General features: G+C 41.9%; 1 protein-coding gene across 1 annotated transcript in view; it reads left to right on the plus strand.

Annotated features, from left to right (window-relative positions):
- The window catches only part of Cdh1 (cadherin 1), a 78,353-nt gene that overhangs the window by 39,056 nt on the left and 25,363 nt on the right, over positions 1-13,934 (plus strand). The window lies entirely within an intron of this gene.

Here is a 13,934-nt window from a genome sequence, read left to right on the forward strand (position 1 = left end):
TACCTATAAAAGCCTCAAGTTTATCCTTCTTTATAGCTGAGTAATACTCCATTGTATAAAAAACCACATCTTTTTTATCCATTCTGTGGTTGCTGGGCATTTGGGTTGTTTCCAAGATTTAGCTATTACAAACTGTGCTGCTATAAACATGAGTGTACATATATTGCTGTGGCATGGTGTTTTGAGTTCTTCTGGGAAAATTTGAATGGGACCTCCAATCCTAGTTTTTGGAGAATCTCCACATTGATTTTCACGGTTTTGCACCAATCTACACTCCAACAACAATGGAGAAGGGTTCCTTTTTCCCTGCAATCCTGCCAATATTTGTTATTGGTTGTTCTTGATGGTAGCCATTCTTTCTGGAGTGAGATGGAATCTCAGTGGTGTTTTAATTTGCTTTTCTTGAATGACCAGTGACGTTGAACATTTCTTCATATATTTATTTGCCATTTGTATTTCTTTATCTAAGAAGTGTGTGTTCATCTCAGATGCCCATTTTTGGACTGGGTCTTTGAATTTGGGAGGCCTGATGTTTTTCAATTCTTATTTTGTTCTAGATAACTAAGTCCTTTGTCTGAGGGACAGTTGGCTAAATTTTTTTCCCATTCTGTGGGTTTTCTTTTCACTCTGTTGGTGATTTCTTTTGAAGTGTAAAATCTTTTTAATAAGAAGAGAATCCTGGTTGTTGATTCTTTGAAGTACTTTTCATGCAGTTTGTGTTTTGTTCATCAATTCTTTGCCGACCCCATGTCTTCAAGATTTCTATCTACTTTGTCTTCGGGTAGATTTAGTGTTTATGTTCTAATATTTAGGTCTTTGATCCATTTTGACTTTAGTGCATGATGATAGACATGGGTCTAGTTTTAGTCTTAGGCATGTAGAAAGCCAGTTTTTCCAGGGCCATTTACTACAGAGGCTATTTTTTTTTTTTTTTTTTTTTTTTTTTTGCCAGTACCAAGCTGATTTTATCACAGTAGCTTTGTAGTATAATTTTAAGTCAAGGATTGTAGTGCCTCCTGCCCTGCCTTTATTATCCAGGGTTGCCTTTGCTATTTTGGATCTCTTTTCTTTCCAAATGAATTTTAGGGATGTTTTCTTTAGATCTGTGAGGTATGTTAATGGTAGTTTGATCAGGATTGCATTAAATCTGTGTAACAGTTTTGGAAATATGGCCATTTTCACTATTGGTTTTTCCTATTCAAGAGCAAGGGATATCTTTCTATTTTCTGATATTCTCTTCAGTATCCTTTTAAAAGAGTATTACAGTTTTCAAGGTATAGATCTTTTGCATCTTTTGTTAGATTGATTCCTAAGTATTTCAATTTTTTAAATGATCCTGTGGAAGGTGTTATTTCTGTAATTTTTCTCTCAGTGAGTTTGTTATTTTTTTTATTTTTATTTTTTTGTCTTTTTTTCATTTTTATCAGTACCGGGGATTGAACTCACGACTGCCTGCTTGCAAGGCAGGTGCTTATGCTGCTGAGCTAAATCCCCAGCTCTGAGTTTGTTATTTGTATACAGGAATGATATTGATTTTTGAATGTTCACTTTGTATCTAGCTACACTCCTGAATTTGCTTAATTAACTCTATAGTCTTTAATGGAGTTTTTGGGGTCTTCTATATTGAGTATCATGTCATCTGCAAATAATGTAGGCACTGCAGTTTTAACTGAGTGCTTAGAATTGAAACTTTGGTACTGGTTTATCCTTAATGTGGATGTCACTTCAGAGACTGATTGGCTCTGGCTTTGAGCAAATAACTTGAGTCTTTTTGTAGAGCTCTATTGCTCAGTAGGTCACAGGATTAGAAACCCTCACATGTTTCACAGAGGCACAGGAGCCACACCGGTGTGGTAGCTAACATCTGTAATCCTGGATTTGGGAGGCTGAGGCAGGACAATTGCTGGGAGTTCAAGGCCAGTCTGGGCTGCAAAGTGAGTTCAAGGCCAGCTTGGACTGCACAGTGAAACCTGCTCAAAAGACAAAGTAAAACAAAAGAGTAAATGTGAAGTGACATTGCCCACACAGTGACCACCATTATGTTGCCTGTTTAATCTTGTAATTATTGTTGGTTTAAGCATTGTTTCTTGCAGGTTCCCGGTTCCCTCCTCACGTTTTCATAGCCTTGATATTATTGGGTGTGTACATTTTGTCCTTTTTGAGTCACGAGACTTTGACTCATGGAGTCCTCCTTCAAAGTAGCCCTAATAACTATATTTATTATTAGTGCATTGAGATGTAATTTAACACACCATACAATTTACTCAGTGTAAATGTATGTTAGATTTTTTTTTATAAATATCTGCAGCCGCTCAGCTATCATCACTCCAATCTAGTCTTGGAGGAGGATGTCTTCTGTCACAGCCTACGGTCCCCGGGGTGTATCAGCAGTCACACCCCACACCTCCCCAGCTCCAGGCCACTGCAGACCTGCTTTCTGTCTTCATCTTCTAGAATCTTCATATAATTGGAATATGCAGGCTTTCTGCAGCTGGTTTCTTTCACTTAGTATACTGCTGTTAAGTCTCATGTATATTGCCTTTATTGATATTTTATTCCTTTTTATTGCCAAGTGGCTATGTCATAATTTTTCATCTTAGTAACTTTGTAGTTTGATTATATATGATGTGCATTGAACTGTCTTAGAAATGTGAAAACAAGACAATTGAATAGGAAGATCTTTAAAAATATAGAGATGCCCAGACCCTAGTTATACAGAAACAGGGTATGAAAGGGACACGGGTCAGATGCAGCAGGTCAGTTAGGCAGGAGGTTGGAGACGAAGGTCTGAAAGGACTCCTAACAGGTGTTAGTAAAGGTCTCTCTCAGTATAGACAGGATCGTGAATATTTTGTGCTTTTTGATTTTAGGGGCTGGAATAACAGTGTTATTGATAACTGTCATATATGTTAAACTCATTCAAAATAGAGAATATAATGGCTTTTAGCACATTCATAGAATAATTCACAACCATTACCAAATCAATTTTAAAACATTGTCACTGACCCCAGAAGCAACTCCTCCTCCTGCATTGTGGCCCTGGCATTTCCCATCCCATCTTCCTCTCGGCCGTGTGCAGCCAACCTAGGTGTTTCCTTCTGCAGATTTACCTGCTGTAGACGTAGCATGTAAATGGAATGTACAATAGATGGTCTTTGGAGTCTGGCTTTTTTTCACATCACATAATATATTCAAGGATCATCCGTGTTGTGATATATCATCACTACTTCGTGTCTTTTTATTGCCAAATCATAGTCTATTGTAAAGCTGTCTCACTGCCATGCTTTACCCATTCGTTGGTGAATATTTGGATTGTTTGCACTTATTGACGGTTGTGAACACGGATGCTGTATCATCTGTGTTTTGTAACCTTTGTCTTCTAATGTGTACAAGGCACTGCTACTGAAGTTAAAAGCTGAAACTTGACTGGGATCAAAACCAGACGTGGTAACAAGGCACCGTGACAGAGGAGGTGACGTGTACCTGTTTCTTCTGCCAAGTTAGGACCCAGCAGTCAGAGAAGGGAAGTTGCTGGGTTCACATTTTCTACAGATGAGGAAAGCAGGTGCCCCAAACCTAGAGGATGGTGTTATGGAAAAGAAGCAGGGCTGTGAGGACAGTGGGCTTCAGCTCCCCCAGACCTGCTCGTGAGTCCTAGTTCTGCCACTCACACCTGCGTGACCGTGGGAGAGTCATTTCACATCTCTGAGTCTTTACCTCCCTCGTGATGGTTGTGATCACATTTGAAAACAGTTCTGCCTCTTCCAATGGCAGCCTTTGTAAAGAGGCTATTCTTTTCCCCTCTGGATACCCTAGTACCTCGGGGAGCTCTTCCCAATTCTGGATACCTGGATTCAATTCATCTGGGGTCCAGGTCTGGATATTTTTCAAAACCACCCCAGAAGATTGTGTACTGCACACCTAACCAGGATAAAGGTGTTAGGATGAGTTTTAGTCAGCATGCTTTATTTCGTGAATGAGACTAGAAGACTCGCAGGGACCTGACTATCTTACTGGCGGCTAGGGCCCAGTCGTCCAGCTCTCAGGCCCTCCAGTTGCCCCTTCCTTTGAGGGGTCAACAGGGGTCGGGGTAGACTCAGCTACTTTGGAATTCACAATATGGCCCCTCCCTGGCCCTGGGGGGCCCAGCAGAAAGGAAAAGTGGGCAGGTACTTGCTGTGAAAGGGAGTCTTTTCTTTCTAATCAATAAGCAAACAGTTCTGGAGTTGCCCAAGCCAGCCACAGGAATGTTCCCTGGGTGGCAGCCCATAGGAACCATCAGTTAACACGTCTGTATTTAGGTAGGCAGAGTGGGATGTTTGAGTATTGTGCATGCAGATGGAAGTCAGACAATAAAGCTCCTCCAATTTAGTGTAAAAGCCAGAGGGCTTCCCTGTTCTTCTTTTCTTTTTGAGGAAACCAAACAAACTTCTCTCTTAAGCACTTAGGCACCAAGTCACCCTCCTGTACCTCTAAGGAGGCCCCAAGTGCGCTGCCAGCTCCTACTTAAAAGCAAGCATCTCTCCTCCCACCTCCTCTTATAAACAGACCAAGATGAGATTCTGTGCCCTTTAGCACCCACCCCTCTTGGAAAATGGAATCTCAGCACCAGGTCTTGACTTGAGCTGAGAGGCAGCCCCAGCTTCTCCAGCCAAATCACCAGAGCCCCATCTAGGCAGGAATACTGAGATAAAAGTAGGTGAAATTGTATGATAGGGTGCTGGCCTTTTCTGGATGGTCCAGGAGAGGCCTGGGAGGGGAAGTGATTTAACACTGGGTTTTATTTTGTTTTGTTTTGTTTTGGGTCTTATTGTCAAGAAAGACTAGAGGGATGGAGAGTCCCCTGGCCCTTCTGGACTACAGGACCAGGAGCCAACTCAGCACAGGCCTGTGCCCATGTGCTACCATTTCCCCAACTCTAGCAGGATGTCTGATGGTGCACTGTGCTCACGGCTGGCTCGTTAGTGCCAGGGCCTGGCCTGCAGTGGACATGAGGGAGCTTGGAAATCTCCTGACACTGCCAAGCAGCTCTCCCTTGCTGCAGCACGTGGAAGCTGGGGCAGTCTCTCCTGAGGCCGCTTGTTGATGCTTTCCTCAGATACCATCTATTAAATTGTCCCCTCTGCCCTGGGCTGCTGCATAAAACCCTTGGAACTCCTTTACCTGCTCTTAATTACTACATTTCCCCATTCCTAACATTTTTCTCTTTGTTGGAATTCAGATCTCAGGACAGCAGGGACCTGGTTTTGATCACCACTGTATTTCCCAGGCCTTAGAATGAGGCACAGAGTAACAGCATGGTAAATCTTGTCCAAAAAAGAATCTTTGATGCAATCTATCGAAGAAGTGGTGATCTCTCCCTTTTACAGATGAGGAAACTGATGTTCAAGAGAAGTTCTTTTAGTTCTTTTGTGGTGCTAGGGATCAAACCCAAGATCTCGCCCATGCTTGGCACGCTTAGCACTGAACTACAACCCATCACCTTATTTTTTAATTATTATTTTTAAATGTGGCATTGAGGATGAAACCCAGGGTCTTGTACATGCTGAATGCACACTTTACCAGCCCCTGCCCTCAGAAAATTGAACCCAACTCAGTTTGATTGTATTAAGTATAAAATGTTAACAGTTTTGCACTGGCTGTTAACCAACTTCAGATGTGACATTTAATGACATTTTTTTTTTACTGGGCCAATTTGCTGCAGAGAAGGAAATACTTTAGCCCAAAGGGAAACATGACCAAAAAGCAAAGGACAATGCCACAATGATTTCATTGCATTAGTGACCTCACAGCAGAGGGGGCAAAGTCTAGGGTGATGCATCACCCCATTACCCTGTTTAGATCCCTTTGGAAGTAACAGTTGTATGGGCCTGGGCTAGTTTTTTTGTTAGTCTGTAACCTCACTGGTTCTCTCTTCCCTACATCCTGAACTCTGTGCCAGGCCGTGGGTTCCTTCTTATTCCCTACCCAGGCAGTGTTCACTGTTGACATCTGATTTCAGAGTGTAAAGCTAGTGACTTTATTCTGGGCAAAAAAAAAAACATTTAGGGGATGCTGGGAGAAAGAACTTGATAAGCTTCGTGCAAATAGACTTCCCGACCCTGGGAGCCCAGGGGAGCTGTCTGTCAACACGGGTACTGGGTGCTTCAGCACCTTTTGGAGCACATGGTGCAGGCATAGAGGACACACGCCTGGGAGTCTTTCTTGTGAAATGTGACCTTCCGAGTTGCTTATCATCTTCCTCAGAAAAGGATGTAGACGAGGGCGTGAAGCTGGCTGACGAGAGGGACTGAAACTTACTTTGGTTTACATGAAGTGGTAACTTAATGAGGAACATGCTCCAGTCTGGAGTTTATACTTCCTCCTTTGTGTGGCTGTCGGAATATTCTTATGTTAGTCTGAGGTCTAGGCCTGGATTTCCAAGGCTCAGTGTCTGTCCAAGGAGAAAGAGAGTGAGTGTATACAATATTTTCTGTTTCAATTCTACTTACCTCCCAACTATTCATTTTGGTGTGAATTAACCTCCCAGTATCCATTCAACTAGTGAAGTCTTGCAAATGCATGGCTTCTCAGTGCTAAGGGACAGACTGGTGGTTAAGTCCTGACAAGTTAAACTGATGTTAGACCACCGCCTCTTTTGTTCATAGCTGTGTGACAAGTCATTTCACTGCTCTGAACCTGAGTTACCTGATTGGTTGATTGACTGATTGATTGCACTGCTGAAGATTAAACCTAGAGCCTCATGCGTGCTAGGCAAGTGCTTTACCACTAAACTACCTTACATCCCACCCCCTGACCTCTTTATAAATGAGGAACGTTAAATCCTACCTCATAGGATGGCTGTTCCTAATAAGGATTTTAAGATAGCATTACTGTCCATAATTCTCAGCAGATGGACGCATAGCTGCTGGAGTTGAGATGGTCAGTCTTCCCCGTGGAATCTGAGTGTCCTCCTCAACTTCCCCCAGATATGGAAAGCTGGAGGCTCGGCTGTCCATTTCCTCCTGCTTTTTTAAATATAAGATTACATTTTTATGGGGGCTGGGGATTTAGCTCAGCAAGCATAAGTGCCTTCTGGGTCATGAGGTCATGAGTTCAATCCCCAGTACAAAAAAAAATTATGCTGAACATGGATGCTTTACACACCTGGAGTGTTTACTAATTTTGTGGACACCATCAAAGGAAGACACACCAGCATGAATCAGTGTCAATTAAGAAATGGCCAACCTAGAGAGCAATTTTGCAGGCCATTGCATCTGTGGAGACCTATGACTTTAAGTTTTGTTTTGTTTGTACCAGGGACCAAACTCAGTCCTTGTGCTTGCCAGGCAGGCATTTGTGCCGCTGAGCTATACCCCTGGCCCCAGACCTATGGCTTTGTGGTTTTCCTTCCAAGCTGAAACTGTCTCCCTAAGAATCCTTTCACTCATCAAGTTAAAGCATCTTGTCTTTCATCTTTAGTATGAAACTGAAGCCCTTGGTTTTAAGGTACTCACTGGCAGCTTGGTCCCCAAACGCCCCAGAATGCTCTCTGATCTTGTGTATGGGAGCTTGAGATGAGCACTCCAGTTCAGACGGTTCCTGACGTCAAGCTAAACACCGAGGTCTAGCTGTGAGCTGGGAAAACGCACTGCAGCGAGGAGACCATCTGTAATGTGGCCCTTTGTGTCTGGTGTGGGCAAAACTGCTTTCAAGTAGTTTCTCAGAGACTGGTTACTCACATGGTTAGCTGCGTTTGAAAGCAGGCAGTTCTATCATTCTGAAACCCCGGCATCCTCTGGAAATGTGTAGAGGCTTTTGAGAGAGACTCTTTCTACCCACTCACATTCCAGTTACGGGCTGCGTGGGGGTGGGAGAAGAAACGGGATCCTTCACGTGGGACTGTTCCGTGGCATGATGGCAATTCCAGGCTAGGAATGTTGCTGAGCGCTCAAAACCTGCCTGCTCTAGGATCCAAAACAGTTCATGAACCTGGGCTTCATTTGTAGCTGAGCTCCAGTCATCTCTTTCAGGGTTTTCTGTTTAAAGCTTCCGCTTCTGCCAAACAGGCTAGAAAATGGGGCAGTGGAGGATGAGTAACAGCATCCAGGAGTTACTGTGTGTTACTGACACTTGAAGATAACCTTCGTCATTTAAAAAAATTCACTCCAATCGGGACTGGTAACACAGTACAAAGATACAGGACAACATGTTAACCTTTTTAAAAGAAAAAAAGAAATAGCCTCCCTCCTACCAACCTCTCTTCTTTCAGTCTTTCCTCATCTGTATCCCAATTACCGCTGACCTCCTGGTATGTAGAATTCCACCTTTTCTGGACTTTCTTGTAGCTCATTTTGGTTTTCCTTAATAAATTCTTGTTTTTATTATTACTAAAAAGCATTTCCCCCTTGCACATATCAGGCACAGCATGCCCCAGCCCAGCTCCTGTACATATCAGTGTATAATTTCGAGAAAAGAAAGCACTGTTGCTGATGCCTCCTGGGAAGTAGAAGGCGGAAATTAAATCTGCAAATTCAGACATAAAGCATAGAGCAAAGACCTGACAGATAGGGGCTTTACACACGGTCTGCAAACTCCAGGACTGCCTGGCATTGAATCCCAGCTCTAGCCACCTCGGTTTCACCATCTACATGCAGAGAACACTAGGAATACCAACCTCTTACTGTTCTGGGGTTAAATGACTTAATATTTGTAAAGGACTTAAAGCAAAGCCTGGTACATTAATGTTCTATACATGTTAATGTTAATTAAATAGCTGGAGCCTGGGGTATAGTTTAGTGGAAGAGCACTTGCATAGCATGTGAGGATCTGGATTTGGTCTCTAGCACCACTAAATAAATTATTTGCTGAGTATAGTGGTGACCAGTCACTTGGGAGACTGAGGTAGAAGGGTCACAAGTTCAAGCCCCCATCTTGCACAATTTAGGAGGATTCTGACTCAAAAAATAAAAACAATTATGGAAATGTTCAGTGGTAGAGGACTCCTGGGTTCAATTCCCAGGACTGCAATAAATAAATGAATAAATATTAGTGAAATTGTTAACAAAGGGTAATTGAAGCTATTAGTTGATTGAAGCTGTCATTTTTTGGGTGAATGTGGTAGTGGTGATGATATTGTGACGGAAATATTTTCCTATTTAGAGATGTCCAGCGGAGTCCTGCTGTTGTTACTGGGATTTAGTTTCTATATCCAAGTGACTAAATAACAAGTTGTGGAAAGATGTTCATGCTGGATTAAAGAATTCTTAGCTGCTTGCTGGCTTATTAACTTCTTATGATGGAAATGTTCACATATAACCAACTCCCATCTGCTGGTGTCTGGTTTCAACACTAGGGTCCTGTCCCTCCAGCTTGTGGCTGTTTGCTGTGACTGAGCCAGCGGCTGAACGCCAGTGACTAGCCGGTGGGAGCAAGCTTCCCAGAACCTTCCTGCAGTTGGAGAGCCCCTCAGACTTAGCTGTAATTTGTGATTTATCAACCTAGAGGATCCAGTTTTACAGAAAGCTAATGAGTCTTAATAGCACCTGGAAATTCAGGTTGGAGCTGTCGGTCACACTGAACTGTGTCACTTCTCTTAAGAGTGAGGCTTAGCCACCATTAAGGCGAGATGCCCCAAGCAGGTTAAGTGCTTTGCTTCAAGTTATTTGCAAAACCATTTTCATTTTTTCAGGCCGCCACCCTTGGCAAGTTTAATCATGCTTGTCTCAACTTTCACTGCCCAGATTTTGGCTGGTGGGGGAAAAGGAATTCAGGACAGTCCTTGGCCCCTACTTCCATGATAACCCCTCAAACACAGCCCAGACCCCCACTACTTGTGCTTGGGGATAGGGTAGGGATCTTTTCATCTTGTTTTCCTAATTTGAAAAGAAATTCTTATTTTAGATTCGAAGGGTGGTGTCAGCTCATCCTTTAAGGACTTGGAATTTGTTTTCTTGTTTCTGTTGTCACTTTATGGCTCATGTGTTCACTTAGCAAATCTTCATCTTTCTGTCTGGTCTACCAAAAAGCATGAAAATAGCAACCATCATCTGCACTGGCATTGCCCTGAAGCTTACAAAATGTGATTGCTCTGCTTCACCAAACCCTGAAGAGAGACATAAGCTTACTGGTGGCGATTTCATTCACATTACAGAAGAGCAAGCAGAGACCCATAGAGTTTAAACTGTTTGCTGCAAAAAGACGTTAGAATCTGGGTTTGTAATCCAGTGGAAAACTAGCATCAGCTTTTTTTTTTTTTTTTTTTATTAATCTCTTTCTTTCCCAAACCCAGCCCAAAGGGCTGGGTGGAGACAAGGTGACGGTGTTTGTTATAAATTGGATGAGGAGGATCAGTCTAGCGATTATGTGAAATACCTGTCTCCTTCCTGTGAATTAACTCAGTGTGGTCACTCAGTTTACTTGCCAGATAGCAGACTTAGCTGTTGCATGGGAATGACCTCAGAATTCTACCACCTCTGAGCTCCTAGCTTTGAGGAAGAATTCTCCTTTAAAACTAGCCCAGGGTCCCCAGACACATCCTGTAATCCCCGCATGCAGGAAGCTGAGGAATTAGGTTGGTGAGTTCAGTTCTGCCTGTAGTCTGGTTCAACCTGGATTATACAAGACGACTTGATTTAAAAACTCAAAAACCAAATAACCTAGGGTTGGGGCTGAGGGGCAGGGTGTAGCTCAGGGATACCATTCTTGCTGAGCACAAAGGGGGCCCTGGGCTCCATCCCCAGAATGAAAATGGGAGAAGGAAAAAGAAAGAAAGAAAGAAAGATAGATAGATAGATAGATAGATAGATCTCAGAGTTTAATAAATAGGGTGTTGGGGCTGGGGATTTAGCTCAGCGGCATAAGCACCTGCCTTGCAAGTGCATGGTCGTGAGTTCAATCCCCAGTACCGGAAAAAAAAAGTAATAAAAAAATAAATAGGGTGTCTCCAGGCACAGGTAGAACCAACAATGTAACTAAGCTACAGCTCATGTTAGGGATACAGGAGAATCTGTAGATCGCCTCTCCTCTTCTTAGTACTTAGACTCTCACCATGTAGCTCAGGCGAGCCTGAAAATCAGTGTTCCTCCCCAGCTTCCAAAGTGCTAACTTTTTGTTTTTGTGGGTGTGGTATTCAAGATGGAGCCTTATGCATGTTAGATAAGCACTGTACAACTAAGCCACATCCCTAGTCCACATCTTGGTTCTTAATACAAGACAGATTACCAGGAGAAAAGCATACATGTTTCAATTCTGTTCGCATGTAAGTGGGAACCTTCACAAGAGAGTGAGGGAAGACCTGAAGAAATGTCCAAAGCTGAAAACCTCTGTACTTCTAGACAACACTAAGTTTTATGGAAAAACAAGGCAGAGGGCCTGGGCTAGGGGCAGTGCATTCCAGGGAGTCTCCAGGAGATAATGGAGGGTGTGAAGTGGTGGTCCAGATCCACGCAGCATCAGTTCTCAGTCACTGGTGACAGTGGCGGTCTTTTCATGCTGATACGAGGATGTCAGCGCTCTCCCAGGAGAGTTTATGGCTGGCAGTATGTAAGGAAGCATAGTTCAGACAGACAGGCTCACAAACATTCAGTCAAAGAGTTATATTTTGGGGTGATATTCCAGTATCCATCAAGGACTAGTCACAGATACGTTGTTTATTAGTTACGGGATGTCAAGTAAATTTCCGACTCTCCAGTTTCATTTTGAAAATGGGAATATCAGAGCAGTCACCCTTAGTCTTCTCTAAGCTAAGTACTATACTGCACGGGGCTCAGAAGTGTTTGTAAGGATGACCTCTGGTGGAAGACATGAAAACTGCAGCCTGAGAGTTGCACGTAGTTCCTGAGCTTTCTGGGAGACACTTGCTCCTCCTGAATACCGGGGAGTCCAGCCTTGTAAAGCAAGGGTAACCGCAGGAATTTTTATAAAATAACAAGCAGTTTGAAGCAATAGAAATTCCACTGGATGGATCAGTAGCATTTATATTTTGAGACAGGGTCTCATTATGGAGTGGCGGTTATTTTAAAGGGAGGAAAATGGGCTAACTTGAGTCCTCCTAGAACAAGCTATCTTGTCAACTGTTCCCTCTGCCTGGAAGGCATTTTGTTATATTTTTGTCTTTTTTATTAATTGGCTGATTAACTGATGGAGGTTCCATGTCGCTCAAGTTGACCCTGAATTCCTGAGTTCAAGCAACCCTCCTGCCTCATCGTATAAGTACACTCCCCCAGACGGGGCTAGCAAAGCTCTTGAGCCAGGTTTCTTGCATTGTGGCTCCTTTGAGTCTGAACTCAGATGCCTCTACCTCAGAGAGACCCCTTGCTCTCAGCCCCCACATTGCCCTTTCAACATGCAATCAATCACCTTGCAAGTAGCCCGCACTCAGTAAATATGGAATGTTAATCATTGTCTTTTTAACTTTTTAAAATTTTATTCAGTGAGATAGCATTTAATATAGTGCTTGTTATGTGCCAAGCACTATTCTGTGGGTCCTAAACTGATGCTATTAGGTAGTCACTGTTGTTATCCTTATTCTACAGATAGGAGATTGAGACACAGAAAGGTTGAATAACTTCTCAAAGGTCACAGAGCTAGTATAAATAGCAAAACTGGGACTTGAATCTTGGGTTTCATGAACCTTGAGTTTCATGAATTTGTTTAGTTTATTCCTATTATGTCAGGTTGTCTTTTTCTTAGTATCCATCACTGAATGCTTAAATGCATACTGTTTATTTAAATATAGATTATAACATTTTGCTATACCTTGGCCTCTATCTTTTGTTTTTGTTTTTGTTTTTTTTTTAAATTTTATTTAAAAGGAAAAAGAGAAAAACACAAAACAAAACAAAGCGATGTAAGGGTACAAGTAATACAGAACTACAAAAAAAAAAAAAAAAACAGTAAGAAATCACCAGTTAATAGATTACATATTATCATCTTAGAAATAGTTGCTCAAATCACAGTATCAAAGAATACAAAGTGGACATTCAAACAGTGAGACTACAAACAGTTGTGTTCAATGATCCAACCAAAAACATTAATATGGTCAGCTATTTAATACCCCTAAACACACTTGCTGTTGTATCCTTTAGAGCTCTTTTTTTCCCTCTCTTTTTTACAACAAAATTTACACATTTTGGGTTTTATTACTCCTTAGTTCTTATTACTTTTTTTGGGGGGGAGAGAATAAAGTCAAATATAGCAAAACAAAGCTGTCAGTCAAAACCAAGGATAGACATAGCACATGATGTAAAACAGAGTACAAGGTTATCAACAATAGTTATCAACGATGTCTCTTGTTTCCTTAAAAAGAATTGTCTATCTCATTAGATATTATAAAGTTGAACAAAACAGTAGAGAACAAGACCAATAAAACTTAAGCATTGTAAACATTACAGGACTTCCAAAGGAGACAATAGTCAAACCAGAATGGGCATCTTAGTGAATATTATTGCCTTCAAAGTAGTTGCCTATACCCTCAAACTTGATACTATCCTACAGAATGGAACAGAGTCTAATCAGTCAAAACAAGATCGTGGGAGTATTGGCCTCTATCTTTTGAACTCAGTGGGTTTCTGTACCCTGTCTTGATTATTTTATATTCTGTTTTCATATTGGGAGGAGCAGTCTGAAGCATGGGTTCCTTTTTTGTTGTTTCTGTTATTCTTATTTATTTTTGTACTGGGGATCGAACTCACGACCTCATGCAACCAAGCATGCTTGCCAAGCAGACTCTTGTGCCACTTAGCTAAATCCCCAGCCCTTGTTGTTTCTATTAAAGAAAGTTTATTTTCTAGACATTATTTTCACTGAACAACTAGATTTTTTTAAAAAAAGATCAAAAGAATTGTGAAGAGTGTTAATAAGATTGATTCCAGGGGTAGCTTTGTTCTGTCACCAGATTATGGTTTGTTTTGCTTGTGCTTGGTTTGCATGAGTTGGCTTTTGTGGGTGAATTG

The sequence above is a fragment of the Cavia porcellus genome, unplaced genomic scaffold, assembly GCF_034190915.1.
Source record: "Cavia porcellus strain 051 isolate PalLab524CR breed Dunkin Hartley unplaced genomic scaffold, mCavPor4.1 scaffold_4, whole genome shotgun sequence".
In the NCBI taxonomy this organism is placed as follows: Eukaryota; Metazoa; Chordata; class Mammalia; order Rodentia; family Caviidae; genus Cavia; species Cavia porcellus.